The sequence below is a fragment of the Anser cygnoides genome, chromosome 4, assembly GCF_040182565.1.
Source record: "Anser cygnoides isolate HZ-2024a breed goose chromosome 4, Taihu_goose_T2T_genome, whole genome shotgun sequence".
Lineage (NCBI taxonomy): Eukaryota > Metazoa > Chordata > Aves > Anseriformes > Anatidae > Anser > Anser cygnoides.
Genome location: NC_089876.1, coordinates 51074092 through 51091634, shown reverse-complemented (window position 1 = coordinate 51091634; position 17543 = coordinate 51074092). Strand labels below are relative to the sequence as shown.

Sequence of the window (17543 nt, the reverse complement as noted above, 5' to 3'; positions counted from 1 at the left end):
AATTGCACCAGTGATTGCTCTTCAATATTGTGAAAATGCATGACTTTCACTATTTGTGAGTTTATTAAAACTAAAATTACTTAATGATTGTTAGCAAGAGACAATCATAGTCAATAGTGTATTTTATAGCACTGTTTTACCGTAGTTGGGAGATAAATAGATGGAAAACTTCCTTAATTCTTCAGTTAGCCACAGCTCACAAAATCAGAAGAATTAATCATGTTCTGTAAGGAAAGAATATGTGATTAGACGTTTCACTTTAAGTACATGTCGAGTTCTAAAAAGGAAAGAACTTCAGTTTTTCATCTGGAATGAAAAGGATTGGGTTGGGATAGGGGGGATTAAATTTGAAATGCCCACATTTCTCAGGAGAGTACTTTTTCTTCCAAAATTTCTAATCTGAATTGTTCAGTGGCATCCTATATAAGATGCTTTTATGCACGCTTCTCACATTCTGAGTCATGTAAACGTGAGGAAGGGAGGAAAACAATGTAGAGTGAATATTCAATGTTTTACAGATTGCTCCACAAGTTGTTTCTTTTTAATACCACAGATTGCACTTCTATGTTTACTATGCAGGGCACTGCATATGCAAGATATATTACTGCACACCAAATACTTTCTTCGCTGTTTCATGTTTGATAAAAAAATGCACAAAAGATAACAGAAAACTCAATTTTGAAACAAAAAGCACAGCTGTTAATGCCAGCATGAAATTTTGAGCTATATGAAGCAAGACAAAATAGAGTATGATAAGGTGTTCCAAAATGCAGCAAAACATTCATATTGAGAATTTTCTAATTATTTTACATTTATCTAATCAAAACAAACACTGCTGGAAGAGCTCGAGTAGAACGTGGGTGATTATTCTTCAAGTCTTGATGCTTAAAATTAGGTATCTAAACCTTCAGTAAGATTCTGAGGTATCTGGAAGCTGCCTGTTGTTTTCATTAACATCATGCTAAAACACAAATTGAGACGCTGAGAGTTGGATTCCTACAAATCGAAACATTTGTCTCCTTGCTTTAGAATCCCTTAGAAACAACAACACAAGAACAGCCCCCCCTATAAGCTAAAATAAAACCTTTGCCCTACACTTAAGATCACTAGTGATTGTTCTTCCTAGAAGATTTGGAGGGCTATAACAGATTATATCAGGAATATAAGGTAGTGATGTTTCATAAAAGGAGGTGTTTGGTTGATGCAGAAGTATGTGCAGATTTGAGCAGACCAAACATCTTGAGGCAAGTGCATCAGTGTAAGACCATGCACAATGCTGTAGTATGTGAGAGACCAAATGTTGATTAGCGTTCAGACATGCAATGATAGAAAGTGACTCCAGAGCACAAGTAATGTGATTAGGGAATTTAACTTTTGCACAGAGCCTTGTTGTAGTGTCTGTGTAGTATACTACAGAAACTGGAAAACTAACCCTAATCAGATCTTCATGTAATACAATCAAGAGTTTCTGTCTGTGTGTTGGTACAGAATGAGATGTTCTTGCTATAGTATGGACTGGAATTTTGTAAAAGTCAGCAGCTGGATGTGTTTTATTAAAATATAAGCTAACTGCACACTAGAATATCAGTTCCAAGTTAGGTACATTTTTATTAATAAAAATAGCTAAGGGTAGCTAACTGTGGCTTAGACTTTTTTTTCGCTAAGAAGTAGCTACTGTTCCAAGAATGGCCACCTTAGTCTTCATCTGGATTCTGTTCCTACCTGTCACCAAATTCCTGGGTGATCTTGGGAAAACAATTTTATTTCTTGGTCTGTAGGGCTGATTTCCTTTCTTTAGAAGCAGAACAGCCAAAATCGGAGATGGTTGCTAAAGCTGGAATTTTATTCTGTGAAAATAATTGTTGACATTTAGTATGAGACAAGAATGATACATTTCTTGTGAAATGAAATGGCAGTGATCAAATACTCCTACTAACAGGCATCTCTTTTGTCTGACAGAAACCTGACTTAGAGAGTGGACTTTGCTTTCCCTTATCCTAGACAGCTGCTCTAATAGCTATACTTGAGACTGTCTTTCTCTGATTGTCCAGACCAGCTCTACTAATTAGCCTTATCCATTTCACAGTAGCTGTGATATTTGACCAATTTGTGTGATATTTCCCAAAACTAAAATATCTGTAAGTGGTATCTGTAAGTGATTTATTATCTGTAATTCTCTGTAAGTGAATTGCTAATTCATGTTGTTCTGCATGACTTTGAAAATAGAAATCATGGTATTAAGTATAGTAACTGAACAGATAGTGGCTAATAGTCACTTTGGCTCTAATGGGTGTGTGTGGAAGAAACAAAACAAAACAAGCACCAACAGGAGGATGCTCTAGTGTGGCTTTTAAGCAACATTTGTACCTGATTGATGTCACTGGAATCTATGCTGCTGATTTCTCATAAGACATTAAAGTCACAAGACCCAAGATTTTATCTGAAGTTGTCTTGTGTATGACAATTTTACTAGCTTAGCTTAACACACTATGCAACAGAATATAAACAATGTATGGAACAATATAAGTTGAAGTTTCCAAGCTTTCTTAGGAATTGAGTTTTTGAATAGTTTTAAGTTTGTCAGCTCTCACTTTACTGGTTAATACTGTGGAAATATGCAAGCAAATAATAACAGTTACACATGAACCACAGAGATAAGTCTATTTACAGATTCTAATTTATTCTTCCTACTGGTATAAAACTGAATATGACAAACTGCATGTATGCTGTGGATTGAATTATGATGTCTTCTTGACTACTTGAAGAGAGCAAAACTGGGAAGCAAGTTAATAGTTGCAGGCAATGAAACAGCATAAAACATTTAGAGACAAAGTATTAGTCATAGTTACATAGATGTTAATTTTTTGCTCAAAAGAACCACGTGAATTTTTTTAGTAGAATTCTAACTGAGATAAACTAGTAGATAATCCAACTGCAAAAGCTGAGGCATCAAGTTAGCTAGAAGATAATGGTGGGGTGATCTCAATTTGGAATCCCTGTTTATATGAGAAGGTTAGTTGTTGTTTATGTTATTTTAATTTGATTGTTTTCAAATTGGAACAAAAATAATCTATTTGGGGATTTCAAAGTATAACATCTATTAAAAAGATCATTTTGATTAAATGAAATTTAAGAAGCTGACATAAGACCACAACTCCTAAAATAAATTTAGTGGCTTTAAACCAATATTTCTAGGATTTATGTGAAATATTTAAGAAATTACTAGAAAAGCTTTTACTAGTACATTAAAACTTTCTAACTGTCAAAATTAACCCTTTGATGCTAACAAAACAATGCTTTCTAAAGTGAAATGTACCTTGACAGAAATATTTTGACTGTCTTTCAAAATCGGCCTGGTTGCGGTAGGGGTAAAAAATAACTTCAAAAAAGTTCCAATTAACAGTCTAGAAAACTTGCAAAGCTCCAGGCTTCTCTAACCAGATTAGTAGAGGGAAGGAAATACTGACAGCATTGGAAAGAATTACGATATTGCTTATCTAAGTGGAAAAATCAAATTATGCATAATTTAATGGGTTCGATACTAATTAGGAAAATACACCTTTAAGTCCTGTTTTTGGAACATACTCTGTGAGAAATTTAAATTTCACTGAAGTGATTTCCTCAGTAGGGACAGACCTCATCGTGAGTCATAGTAGAGAGATTACCTGTGATTTACCACTTGTGTATCTATGCGTACAAGCCATGTGCGTGACTTCAAATTTTGCTCGTGTCCCTGGTGATCTTTCTCATGATATTCTAATTCTGACTTGAGATTCAACTCCTTCTAGACCAACCTTAAATACTCAGTTGGATTTGCCTGTCCTGCAAGAATTCTTGAAGTATCACTTTGAGATAACAAACACAAGAAACTGTCTCACCTAAAACTCAGTAAGCTGAGTTAACCCAGGTCTGCTGCTTTGGTAGATAGACCAGGGGAAAACAAGAAAACAATATGTATGGTTCTAAACTTCTCTATTTCTCACTTATTTTCACCAGTTCCTACATCACCCCTCCCATATTCAGTGTTGCAGTTTAAAGCTGCCTTTGAAGTTATTTTGACTGTTGTGATTCTCCAGGATGTCCTTTAAAATACTCTGCAATTATGAGAGATATTACAGAACACAAGTAATTTTAAGTCTGCCTTGAGAACTAATTTATAGTGTCATTTTAGATTCATTTCTCCTCTTGGCTTGCATGCCACCTAAATGAATAAATCAGGTTTTAAACATATAACAAGCACAGTGAGGAAAATAGATGAGCATTCAAAATAATGCAGGTGTTTTCTTCATCTTTTGTAACTGTTTCATTACTAAACTGAGTTCGTTTATTCTACTACTTCATTTTTAAATTAGGTACTTGCATAAGAAGCTCAGTAAATAAACATTTTGTAGGTAAGCGTGGAAAAATGTTTAGCTTGCTAACAAATACTGCTGTCAAGAAATGCTCATAACTTGAGTTTCAAAACAAACAATGGAACAAAAGCTGTAAGATGGAATCAGTTGGGAGAATCAATCACAGCTTAGATTGGTAGGAATTTGACTTAATTCTTTCAAAGACAGCACATGAAAAGAATCAATATAAACTGAAGAATGTCTCATGATGGTTTTCCTAATACTACACAAAAACACATCTGTATTAGTTGACCTGCAGACAGTATACTCTCTTCAGACTGATTACTGGTATGTTAAGAATAACTGTTGAGTGTATAACTATACGGTGTATTAGGGCAAGTTGTGTTGTGCCCTTATATTGGATTTAATTGCAATCAATTAATTGTTTCAAATGGGTAACGAATGAGGGATTTGAAAGCAAGACTTGAAGGCTAGGATAGAACTTTAAGCAGGTTAGCCATGCCTTGAGGTGAGGTTTACTGAAAAGTCATCGCTTATAAATTTGAAAGGGCACCTTTACATCCTAGCATAAAGGGTTAATCTTCGATGAAAGTGCATTTGACAAATACCTTGCCGATTTGGATGGAAATAAGATCCATGCACTCTAATAGGTCTAAACAATCTAAATAGTTTGGCTACTCTGTTTATATAACACACTGTCCTTTTCCAGCGAGGATTCAATTTGCAACAACAGTGCTGTTTCATACATAATCAAATGTAAGAAATGTATGTTTCATGCATAGTCAAACCACCGTACTGGTTGCATACTTTAAGTGGATTCATAGGCAACGAATAAAAGTGCTTGCTATAATGCTGCTTTAATGTTTGAAAACAGATAGAAGTTATATTATTTTCATGTTAACATGGACCTTTTCTGCACTATTTGTTTAAATCTGCTTTTTCTTAGGTTGCTGATGGGATGTATTCACAGCACAGTGAACTTGATTTTGCTTTTGCATATTTTGGTTTAAAAGTAGTCAGTGGAGACTACTGACTATAATTGTATCACTGAATTTGCAAACAATTTAAATAAAAGCCCTTAGCACAGTTTAATACTGTATTTTATTTCAGAACTGCATTTCAAAGATGCTTACGCTAAATAAAACTGCACTAGTGATAGGTTGTATCATATCTTTCCTTGGCTTCTATGACTAGACTGACACTGTACCTGAACTAGTATTAAATGAGCCACTGATGCATCTCCACCTTGCATGGATTGGGTTAGCAGCCACAGCTGGGATAGATAAAAACTTCACACTTACTGATTTTGTGTTACAGCCACAGAGGCTTAGATGACAATATGGTCCCATGTGAAAAGCAGCTTTAGATAAGAGAATGTAATTTTGCTGTGGTTTTGTGGTTGGCCTAAACAATTTTCTTAATACGCCTTTGTGTTGTTTGGCACCTAGCAGAGGTTTCAGTGTAACATGATTTTATTTTGAAGGGCTTTGGGTAGTTATCCGCTATGCAGTAGTACTCTTGCTGATACCACCATAAGCTCTGTTATGTTTGGTAAGGCCTCAAAGTACTGAGTAGTTCTGGAGTGCATTTGAACAAGTATTGTCCTGTGGATTTTTTTTTCTTTTATTGCTCTAGCAGTGTCTAATAAAGCTGAACAGATATATTACATGAATAACTCATTAATTATGCCGTTCTTGCATTTGCCAAATCATTCGTTCTCAAACATATTCACTACTCAAACTTATGTGGGAATTTACTAGGTGAATAAATCTTCATCTGTAGGCAATTTTTAAAAGATGATTATGAAGATTACCAATTTGCACTGGTTATTCTGTTTGCTAATAGAAACTGTAGACATTCTAGCACGTGACTTGTAAAATCGTTGCTATTTTTAAACAGGCAGATGCTGAACTGAGTTTCCTTAGTCCTACAATCCACAGTAATAGTTTTCATTTACAGTTTGCTATCTAGTCTAACCACCTTTTCACTAATTGTGATTCATCCCTCTAAATTTGTCCTCTACTTTCCTTTGAAACAAAATCTTGCTTTTGTACTTTCCATAAAAGACATGTAAAAAAAACCATGGTGACCTTACCACAGCTCTTTTCCCTTTCCTTTACCACATGTTCTTAACTGTCCTATCTGTTCTCCCTCTCTAGCCCTTCCACTTATTCCAGCAACGTCATTCTGTTCAGCATCTGTCTCTCTCCCTGCTTCCCACCTCCTCTATCATATTCTTCAACTCTTTCGCTTCTTTCATGGTATTTCTATTTCCTGGACTCAAATGTCTGAGAATCTTTTTGGCTGTAATCCTATCTTGCCATGTAACCTGTTTGGCTGTTCCACTGGGCTTCCTCTTAGGGAATAGCTTTCTTGAAGATAAGCCTCTGAATCCTACATTTTGGTCCTTCATCCTCTTGTCATCCAATACTGTTTCTAATATTGCCAATTCAAAATTGGTGCAATTTACCTACTCCACACTGCTCTGTTTAAACTGCAGCTTTAGATTTTTTTCTCAATCATCCCTCAAGATTGTGGAAGACACAATCCCTGTTTAACAAAGCTCTTGAACCCCTCTGCTACTTTTTTTTTTCCTCCAATGTAAGCTGTACATTTAACGTTCTCATTGCTTCCATATTTAGTTCCGTTGTCTTGTATCAGACCAAGTTTTGCAGGTTCTTTCTGCACAAAGTTCAAGGTGCAGCTTTTCCTATCACTAAAATGAAGTTTCGTCCAAACTTTTAATTACCTAAATGCTATTTCATGGTCAGTATAACGTCATCTTTGTCCATGCTTCTTCAACAAAAGACAACAACCCTTCTCCTAAATATATCGCCCCTACAGCCCTTTATTCAATGTCATCCTCCACTTCTATTGCAGCTTTGCTTTTATTTTTTACTGTTTGCTTTTACTTGTAAGACATCTACCATTCCTGTGATTGTTTCCTGTTTTGCTTTCAGTCAGACTCTAGCTTACTTGCTATTTTTTGAAATTAGCATTTGTAAGATTCTTCAATAATGTTTTTCACAGTAGTGATTCCTCTAAAAATATTTTTCAAAGTTATCTCAAATTACCCTTTAAAATAAAAATGTTGATGCTCTTGTTGTCTATAAAAAGTTTGGAGATAACTCATTGCTAGTCTAATTAATTAACTCTGCTTATCATGCTAAGCGATATTGTTTCCTTCTAGTATCTTCCCTGTATCCATCTGCTGTATTTTATTGAAAGGAAAGCTCTTTTTTTTGGCATGAGACTGTTTTCTGTTTTTTTTTTTTTTTATTTTATGATAGATCCTCAGCTAATAGTTAAAGCTTAGTTAATCTTAATTATATATAAATATAGTAACTATAAATATAAGCTTACAGAGAAATTATCTTACCCTACTTCCTTCTGTACACGTGAAGAGCTAAGATCTTAATATGAGCAAGGATTACATTGCAAGTAAAAATAATTTCTACAGGAAATGTGTTAGTTGCAAAAATCTGAATTTACGTACTGAACGGGACAGCATGATTACAGGTGGTGTAAGGAGAGGGTTTCTGTGTTTATCCATTTCGTCGCTGACTTGGAAATACTGTTCTGCCTCGGCAGTGCTTAGTAAGTCCCTGAGAACTTAAAGGTCATTAGCAATTACATGTGCCTTATTTTTTCAGACGCCCAATAGAAAACAGCTGAGGCTGGACTTCAGAGGTAGTGAAAACTCAAAATTGCTTCAAACTGGAGTGAGAATTGATGGGAAACGTGCTTTTAATATATGGAAGTGTGAAAACGCTAAGTACCTTGAAGAACTGACAGTATGTTTCAGAGCAGGTGTCTATAAACTAATGGGCGTTTCTGATTATTTTCAGAAGCAGTTTTTATCTTTGTAGAATTTAGGTGGTTCATAAATAGACTTGGAACTATAGAAAGTAGTTTTCAAAAGTAAAATACTGTAGATATTAACTCAACCTTCCACATTCACTGAATAGGGAGGTGCTAGGAAAACCAATTGTGATCTGTGTGAACAGAAATTGTGCTAGAATTGTGTATGTTCTCAGAAAAGTGAAAATTAAGTATTCATATTGCACATAGATTTCTAACCTTGTGATTTAATTAGCAAACTAGTCTTTCATTAAAACATTATAAAATAATTTTATATGAATGTCAGTTGATATCTTAAACACCTATACTTACAAGTAGCACCTCATATGTTTTATAACATATGGCATGGACTGTGTTAATTCTGAAACTTCAGAATGATATTGACTTCCTGACCGAAAACAAGTGCATGGTTTAGCAGAAAAACAAATGTGGAAGTGTTCCATGTATTTTGATCCTATTCCAAAATGTTGACAGTATGACAGTACTGCTTGTATCATTGGACTTTTTTAGTGAGAGAATTCTGTGCATGTAAATTCTGTAGCACACGTTGGGCAAGTGAGCACAGCAGGCATATTTTACAGTGAATATATAAATATTTTTACTGAATCCAATGTTATTAGAGTATATCAAGCAAACAATACCATTTATTTTAAAAGTGCATGCTGTATTTTTTTTCTGATCTCTCTGAAGTTCAGTTGTACATCTTCATGCTCAGATATTAGATCATCACTACTGATGATATGTAATCACTACCTTTAAATTGACACGTTGATTGATAGGGAAGGATTATCATGTGATTAGGAGTGAATAAGAAATGGCAAACTTCTGTTCCCAGCTTTGCCCTAGATTTCCTTTTTGACTGATTGAACAGCTTAGCATCTTGGTATTCTTTTCATCATTTAAACAAAAAGAGGGCATTAATGTTTTCTTTCCTTGTGAAAGCATACAAGAGTCATGTCTCCTGTATTGATGAATACTAGTAAGGTAATCAAACCTATGACGAGTATAAATACATAAGTATCATGTATAGTGAATTTGAACTATTGATTTATAGTTGCTTTTGAGAACATAATAAGATTTTTTTTCCTGGCATTTTTCTTTCAAATTTTATTATATTCACATAAGACTGGGTAATCCATTTTAAACAACTTTCCATAAATTCACAATGAATGAGGAACAGGAACCTACTCTGACTGTTTCTAACTCTAATAAAAGCTATATGAGTTCCGGGATATTCTGCAGGACACAGGGAAAAAAAAATCTTTTAACTGAATATTTAACAAGCTGTAATACTCTTTTTTTTTTTTTTTCTCCTTTTTGAGGAAAGCATTTGGAGAATATTTGATATTTTTGACAAATCGCAAATAATACTGTACTGGTGAAAATAGATTCTACATTTAATTGGATAGTATGTCATATGTAATTAAAAGTCTGTCATTTAAAATTAGCTAGGTTTTGGAGTAGAATTAGCTGAATCTGGAAATGGGTTCACTGAGATGTGCAAGAACTGGAGAGTTTCAAATAACCCTTTCCCTTCTCTCATACTACTTCTTACCACCATATTAGGCTGGTGGCAGGAGACAGGTGCTAGAGTTTATATACTGATGTATGAAAAAGGAATAGAAATGTAACAAAATTAATGCAAAATACAAGCCTGCAGTTCTAATTTTTATTCCCATGAACTACATCATTGGGAAGAAGTACAATGATATCCTGTTTGCGTTAGGATTTGCCGATATGAGACTGGCACACTTAGCACTTTTGTATCATCCCATTCCTCTGTACAGCAGCAGTAGCAAAGTGGTTAAAAACTAGTGGCAAAGGTAAAAGGAGAGACTGGGATGGAAGGGATGAAATTTCTATGTTCCTTGAACTTGTTAGCTTTTTTTTCATTTTATGATTGACTCAGATTGTCTTCCCAGAGAACACCATAAAAAAGGAGGATTCTGACAGTAGAACTGTGGACTAAGTGATGCAAATGATGATAACATTGCCTTCCAACTGAAAAGCGTACCATACTCTCTACTGTATCTAGTTGTTGCAATATCATTTTGAACCTTTGAAATTTATCTGATAAAGAAATGTAAACTTCTGCTCTATCAAACTCATCAGTCAAAATATTTGCCTCATTTAATATTCTGTGCACTCTTCTGTGACAGGCTGATGACTCTCAAAAAGAGACAGGGTAAGATGTGCCTATGAACCTTACATTATTCTATTCTTGGACTCTAGAACTGTACAAAGTGTCTCTTACCTCATACTGATACTACTGTTCATAGACGAGCTTGCTTCAAAGTCAGTAAGTGCATTCTTTGGAAGAGTAGGTTCCATTACATTCTTAGTACAGCTTGGGATAGAATCAGATATACGATAAGGCTTATGGTTACATTGAATTAGGGGTATGTATCTGTGTATATTCATTTAGACCTGTGTTCCAGACCTGCAATCTCTGTTCTGGTTGGCTTACTTCCTAGCAAAACCCAGATGAAAGCAAGTCATCATGTTCTAACTCCATGACATGGAATTAGGACAGATGAAGGAGCTTTCAAATTGCAGGAGACGTGGTTTTCTACTTCTGTAATGGCTGGACGATGAAAGGTGATAGACTATATTTGAGTACGCCTTATGTTTGAATGCTACTACGGAAGTCTGCATGGCCTCAATTTCTGTGAAGATTCATTCCTACACTAATACACAACACAACACAAACAAATGGATGATACTTTAGGTTTCAGATTGTTGCTATAGAACATTTTTATATGTTGTTGAGCCAACGAATCCATTGCTGCTCAAGGGAGAAAAGTTACCTAGTTACCTAAAGTATAGTAACAGTGGATACTAAGTAGTTGTCAGACTCCCGTTAGGTATCCTATTGTTATGTTGTTTTTGTTATGTTGTTTTTCTTTTTTTAAAAAAATAAGTCCAGCTTAATGCAGACGAGGCTGGTGTAGGATGCTTGCTACTTCATTGACAAAATTTCAAAAGTTATCATTTCTGTGAAGAAAGTCAAACTTTTTTTTTTTTTAATTCTACTGAAAACTAGCTAGCATATGTCTCCAGAATCTCTACATGGGACTTTGAGCAAATGAGTTGCATAACAGAGAATGTTCCAAGTTACCAGACAGGCATAAATCACGGCAAATGTGTAGAGATATCAGGATTACTACTGTAGAGTTCCATAAGTAAAAATTCAAAATAAAAAGGATCTAAATAGGTGAGAGAACCAACTTTATGGAAAAATAAGTCTAATTGAAAAACTTGATCATTCTTGATAAAACCTAATTCTTATGTGATGAATTTCTGTTTTTTAGTGAACTTTTTCACATAAAATAAATTTTCAATTTTCTAGATAAACACAGCATAGTATTTGCAGTACATATGTAAATATTCAAGATTGAATGAGCTGGCAAATTATGAAATGTAGAGTTCATTTCATTTCCATCTCTTTCATTTCCATCAGTGAATACTTCCAGCTGTGAAGTTATCAGGATCAGTGCTAAAATACGGTTCTTATTTGTCTGTTCACTTTAAAAGCTCTGGTCAATCTATTGAGGACTGTTCAGAAGAGAAAAATGTTAGAATTAATATTCTTGGTTAAATCTGTTAACAGAAAAAGAACCAACTCCTTCTTCCCTATCTCTTCTGAAAGCTCCTATCTTTAGAGTGCAATACTAAGATTGTCCAATAGATGCCCTAAGAGATCTCTTATAAACATCACCACTTAGTACTGAAACCAAGTATCTTCATCTTTGTGTGTGTAATTGAGTCTGTTATCTACTATCAAATGGTATTATGTGTTCAGATTTCAGTGATATAGAATAATGGAATTATTTGATACCAAATGAAGTCAAAAAAAGCTGCATGATAAGAAATTAAATGTATCCTGACTTCTCAGTTATTTTTAAATAGTAATTTCCAATGTGGGTATGAATTCTGTAGTGTATTGCCTCGTTACCGTTTAATCAGTTGTTACTTTATATTCACAAGACGAGAATGGGAACAACGGCATCTTGTCAGAATCATTATCATTGCAAAGTTGTCACACATTGAAATGAACCTATAGCATTTACCTAATTAGAAATAATGGAGAAATCTACATATCTAACATCAGAATCTAGGCTTCCTCCCCCCCAGTAACGACTTTACATCCATTGCCTTGTGAATTATTATTTTGATGCATTTCAAAGATAGATTTGTTGTGGGTGAACACTAGATTATTGCATATTCCTTTTATTTTAAGCGTTTAGTCCCTTTGTGAGAACTGACTTTGGGGAGACGTGGGGAAACCTTAATGTGCCTTGATAAATCTTGTGCAATTTGGAAGATCTCCTGTGCCAGATGGTTGGCACAACCTCTCTCCAAACCACAAGCAAGTTAATTTTCTTCTATATCATTTGCCAGTGTCTGCCATTCTGGTGCTTATGATGCCCTGCTGTTATAAAAGCACCAGTCCAGATCTCAGTACACTTTATTGTGCTTTTTGATCAGCACAGAATTTCTAGTGGGTATATTACCATCTTTCAAATTCATTAAAACATTAAGCAGACATTGAGTGTATTAGACCAGCAGATGAGGGAAAGGAAAGATATTTGTTTCCAAACTTTGTGCTATGTGTGAGAGAGCAAGATTGGAGGATAATTCATGACATCTCATGTCAGAGCAGGCTGAGAGTTCTCTTGCTGTCATTTACTTCAAGCTAATCAATGATCTTCACTAGCAACAGCTGCACTGAAGGGGCAGCTGTCTCCTTCCAATAAAAAGAAAAAAAATTTTTTTTTTTTAAAAAAAGTAGTAATGAAACCCTGCAGAGGGCAATAGTTTGTACTTTTTTATATTTTGAAATAAAACTAATTGCTTAAATTTTAATTTAAAAATGATTTTGGACATTAAGTCACAATTAGGAGTATGTCTAAAGTTTTGTGTATTCTTGATTCAAAGAATACAAACATATATTCTATATTCTCTCCATATATTTATACACAAATATAAATTCAACTTATTTTTTTTAGTCTTTTGTTTAAGTCTGTCACCTTAGCTGTGACAACAAATGGTACTTGGTAGTATCAGGTTTTAATACCCTGAATTCTCTGGTAATTTGATAATGCTGTTCATGTGAACTCTGTTCACTCTGAATGTTTAAACACGAACCTACAGATAACAAATACACTATAGGAAAATAAACTGTTGTTGCACTTACAGGTTGTGAGTGGTACCAAGCCATATGGAAGTCCCTGAAAAAAATCTTTTTTTTTTTTCTTTATTGATTGCTAATACAAGAGCCCAAACACAGAGAAATAATTTTAAATAGCTTTAGAAGTGATAGCACTAGAAAAGCTAGGAGAAAAAAAAATCCACTTCTGAAATAATGTATTTACTCTCTAATTCTGCACTCATTTCTCATCCAAAGCTGTTTACAAGGTAAATAATTCTGGAGGAATGGCTACTTGTGGTAGAAAAGCAGATCCAAACTATTTAGATCAAGAAAATCAGTATTGCTCTAAATTGAGTGGGTAAGGGATAGGCTGTAAATTACAAGAGCAAATGTTTTGGACAAATGCTGAACAGCTTGCTAAACAACTTTCATTATGTTATTTGCATTGACTTCCCCTTAATATATTGAGACTTTGATCTTCTCTTTGTCTTGCATACAGTTTCCTGCTGTATTGGATCTTGTATTATACAGTGCCTCATAAATACGAAATAGAGAATCTTTATTATTAACAATGATAGTCTTAACAAGAATAAAACAACTTTGAAGTTCCTCTGCATCTCCCACCTTTACAAGGAAACCTCAGTACTTACCGTATGCCTTCTCAGCTGCCAGTGTAAGAATGACAAATGCTTCAAATACAAAAATTAAAGTAGAAAAATGAAAGCCAAACATAACTAACTGCTGTGCCAATGGGACTTGGGTATATGAAACGGCAAAAACTGTGTGGCATGCTACATGGGATCTGGTAAAATATTGTCCTAAAGTATCCAAACTGATGTTATGGAAATCAGGCCAAACGTCAACAGTCTCTCCAAGCTAACAATTACTTGCTAAACACAGAACATCTTCTCCATTGAAGTAGTGTACTTTGGTCTGCATTACAGCAAGTGAAGTAATACTCTATTGTAACACTCTGTGAACTAAAATGTTTCAACTGAAAACAGGAATAATGCGATGTGTGGGTCACAAAATAATGAAAAAAAATGTTAAAGTTCATTCAAATATATGTATTTGCAGAGGAATAGAGCAAACCACACAAAATGGAGCTCACAAAGAATATTCATTGAGTAGAAGGCAGAAAGCTGTAGGGTAAGAACGAAAAAGATTTATTTTCTATCAGCTGTCTGTGATAGCTTTATACACAGAGCTGAAATAGAGGAAAAAGTAGAAAATGCCTGCTGTACAAATACGTCAATTAACTATAAGGTTCATAAGCTAGCTATCCAAGTGAGTGTCCAAAGAAGAAAGATGAGCATGATGAGATACATAGATTCAAATATGTAAGAACATCCAAGTACCTTCATATGTTACACTCTTGTATCATTATTTATACTCAAATTTAAGAGCCTAAGCCCTCACAAAATTTTGAGGTTTTCAGAATTCTTCCGAGAGTCTTCCTTGTGTTATCTTTGGGGTTCTTTATGCCTAACAATTTGCAAGGCCAACGTGTCAGACCATGATAGACTTTGAATACTGCGTTAACTGGGTTACATAGAACACTTTGATATTTGTTGATGGTTTGTTTCAGGCACTTTCGTAAGGGCAAGGGAGAGTGAATGTGCAAGGTCTCTGTTTGCCCTTTTGAGATTTCAATTTCCATTCAATTTGGAACCAGTCATTTCCAAGTTTACTCCGTCCCTGGAGAGCTTATGGTGTAGCTAGTAGGAAGCAAAACTGACTCAACATCAGTTTTGCACCCCCAACATTGTCATTAACTAGTGAAATTTTGTTCTGTTTATACCTTGCAAGCAACCTGAGAGGGCTTAAGAGTGAAGAGAGGGAAGAAATTGAACTGTAGTGGTTCAGAAATGTTCTCTGGTTGCCAGCCAAGCTGGCTTGATAACTGGCAATTATAGAAGGTGTTATCAGTGAAAACTGGCTGATTTGGCTTTGTATTGTACATTTTGTGTGTAAAAGTGTAAAGTTAATCATGTTTCTTCTTGCAGTACCATGACCTAATTAGCAGTCCAATAAGAACTCCCTTACGAAATAGCGATAAGCAAATGCAATCCCAAGCATCCCATTTTGTTATTTCTTGTGTTAACCAGTTCAATTCTTTAAGTGTGCGACTTACCTAGTTGTGTTTGTCACTCCAGTTTTGTTCCACATACAGATGCGTGTATAATTAACCTAGTGTGCCAGTGTAGATCAGAACAGCTGACCTCTGTCTTAGCCTAGTCACAGATGATTTAGAGGCAGTTTAATACTTTAATCTGTAACACGTTTTCCCAAAAGGCCAGAAGCAGGTAACCTGTAATGCCTCGAAGAGTAGATACTTAATTTTCATAATGACTTCACTTTGAAGATTAAGTAAGCTACTCTTTAGAAGCGTTGGAATGGATGATAAATTAGTTTGAAAGTAATAAATCAGATAACTAACTGGTTATCTCACAATAAAAAAGGGCCAAGGGAGACTTCAAACTATTGTTATTTTGCTTGACGTATAAGTATTTATAATTTTTAGGGTATTTTCTCCGTGTTGGGGGGTGGTGGTATTGGTTCTGTTCGTCCCCAGGTGCCAGTTCTCCATCTTACAGGCGAAGGGGATAGGACTGGGGATCCCATCCGTGTATATCCTATCTCGGGGTGCTTTTCCCTTGCGTTCCGCAGCTGGCGCTGACTCCCGGGGGCAGGTCTGTGCTTCGAGCAGGGGCTGCCGGGGGAGATCTCAGCCTCAAAACTCCGGCAGCCAACTTGATAGGGGCGGCAGGGATTTCTCAACACGGAGCCTCCGGCATCCCTGCGCGCTCGGCCGGCCGCTCCATCACCTCCAGCATCCCTGAGCGCTCAGCCGGTCCCTCTACTACGGCTTATCAGCACCTTATCGCCCACACCCCGCCGTAACGCGGGCAGGGACACAGCCGGGAGGCTGTGTGCGTCTCCCCCGTCCCCCCGCATCTTTGCGCGGGGGCGAGCGGCGGCGCGGAGCTGCGAACCGAGCCCCGCGCCCCCTGCAACAAAAGGGGGCGGGCGGGCGCCTCGGGGGGCGGGCCGGGGGCGGGCCGGGCCGAGCTGAGCGGCGCGCTCGGTCGGTCGGTCGGTCCGGAGGTCGGTCTGTCCGTCCGTCCGTCCGTCTGTCTGGGCGGTGAGCGCGGCCGGTGCTGTCCGCGGCGCGCCGGGTGCTGAAGGGCGGGCGCCCCGCGCCGGCGGGCTCGGGCTCCGCGCCGGCAACTCGCTCCTGGGCCCCCCGCTCGCCACCACTTTGCTCCCGGCCGGGGAGGTGCTGGGGCGCTCGCGGGTATTCCGCGGGCACCCAGCGGCTCGGCTCTTCTTTTTTCCCTTCTTTTATATTTTTATTTTGATTTTTTTCCTCGGGGACTTGGTGACTCCGGGCTAAGGTAAGCGGTTCCTCTTCCCTTCCTCCTCCTCGAGTGGTAGCGGGGTGGCAGCGGGGCGAGGAGCTGGCAATTAGCGGCACAGCAAAGTTGGGAGCTTGGGTCAGCGTAGAGGCGACGCTTGGGCGTGCAGTTTTCGGCAAGGAAAAAGGTGCCGTGAACAAAAGGTGCGCCTAGGAGGAGAAGTTGCAGGCTTATTTTTCCGTGAAAACTTGATTTCAGGGTGACGTTCAAATGTTTGAAAATATTTTATTTTAGAAATCTTTGCTGCTTTAAGGATGTCAGAAGGCATTACAGAAGCTGTTTTGTATAAACACTAGTTTTGGGGGACAAGAAAAGCTCTAATTGATTCTGTTTGGAGGAAGAAGGGATATGTAAGGTCATTCTGGGAAGTAGAGAGCAAAGTAGGAATTAAAGAGGATTTAAAAATACAGCCTCATGCTGCTCTGTGCTCGTGTGCGTGCTGGTGTGTGTGTAACACAGAAGGGCGTTTTACCTCGGTATGTGATTAACAATTTAAGGCTGTAACGCCAGGCACTTGTGAAATAGTCTCCTGAAAGGGATCAGCCCTATCCCCGTCTCCAAGGTCAGTGTGTGCAGTGAGGCGTGTGAGCCCGTGAAAGTTGTGGGTTGTTTCCTCTGGTACGGACCGAGGAATGGCAGGCCTTCCTCCAGACTGCACCAGGTGTAAATGTGAAACTCTGATTTAATAACACAGTATTATGTTGCATTATAGGACTGCTGCTGGTGGTAATTGAATGGAACTGGAAAGTGTGGGCACAT

The 17543-nt window shown here is 37.0% G+C and overlaps 1 protein-coding gene across 3 annotated transcripts in view; it reads left to right on the top strand.

The window, feature by feature from the left end:
- Nucleotides 1-17543, top strand: part of FSTL5 (follistatin like 5) — a 333504-nt gene that overhangs the window by 26191 nt on the left and 289770 nt on the right. For 2 of the 3 annotated variants that reach the window (XM_048076153.2, XM_048076152.2), the window contains exon 1: nt 16474-16763. The exons of the other annotated variant lie outside the window; for it this stretch is intronic. The gene's annotated coding sequence lies outside the window, so the exon portion shown is untranslated. Of the gene's footprint in view, nt 1-16473; nt 16764-17543 lie in introns of those variants that run through there. 3 annotated transcript variants of the gene reach the window in all.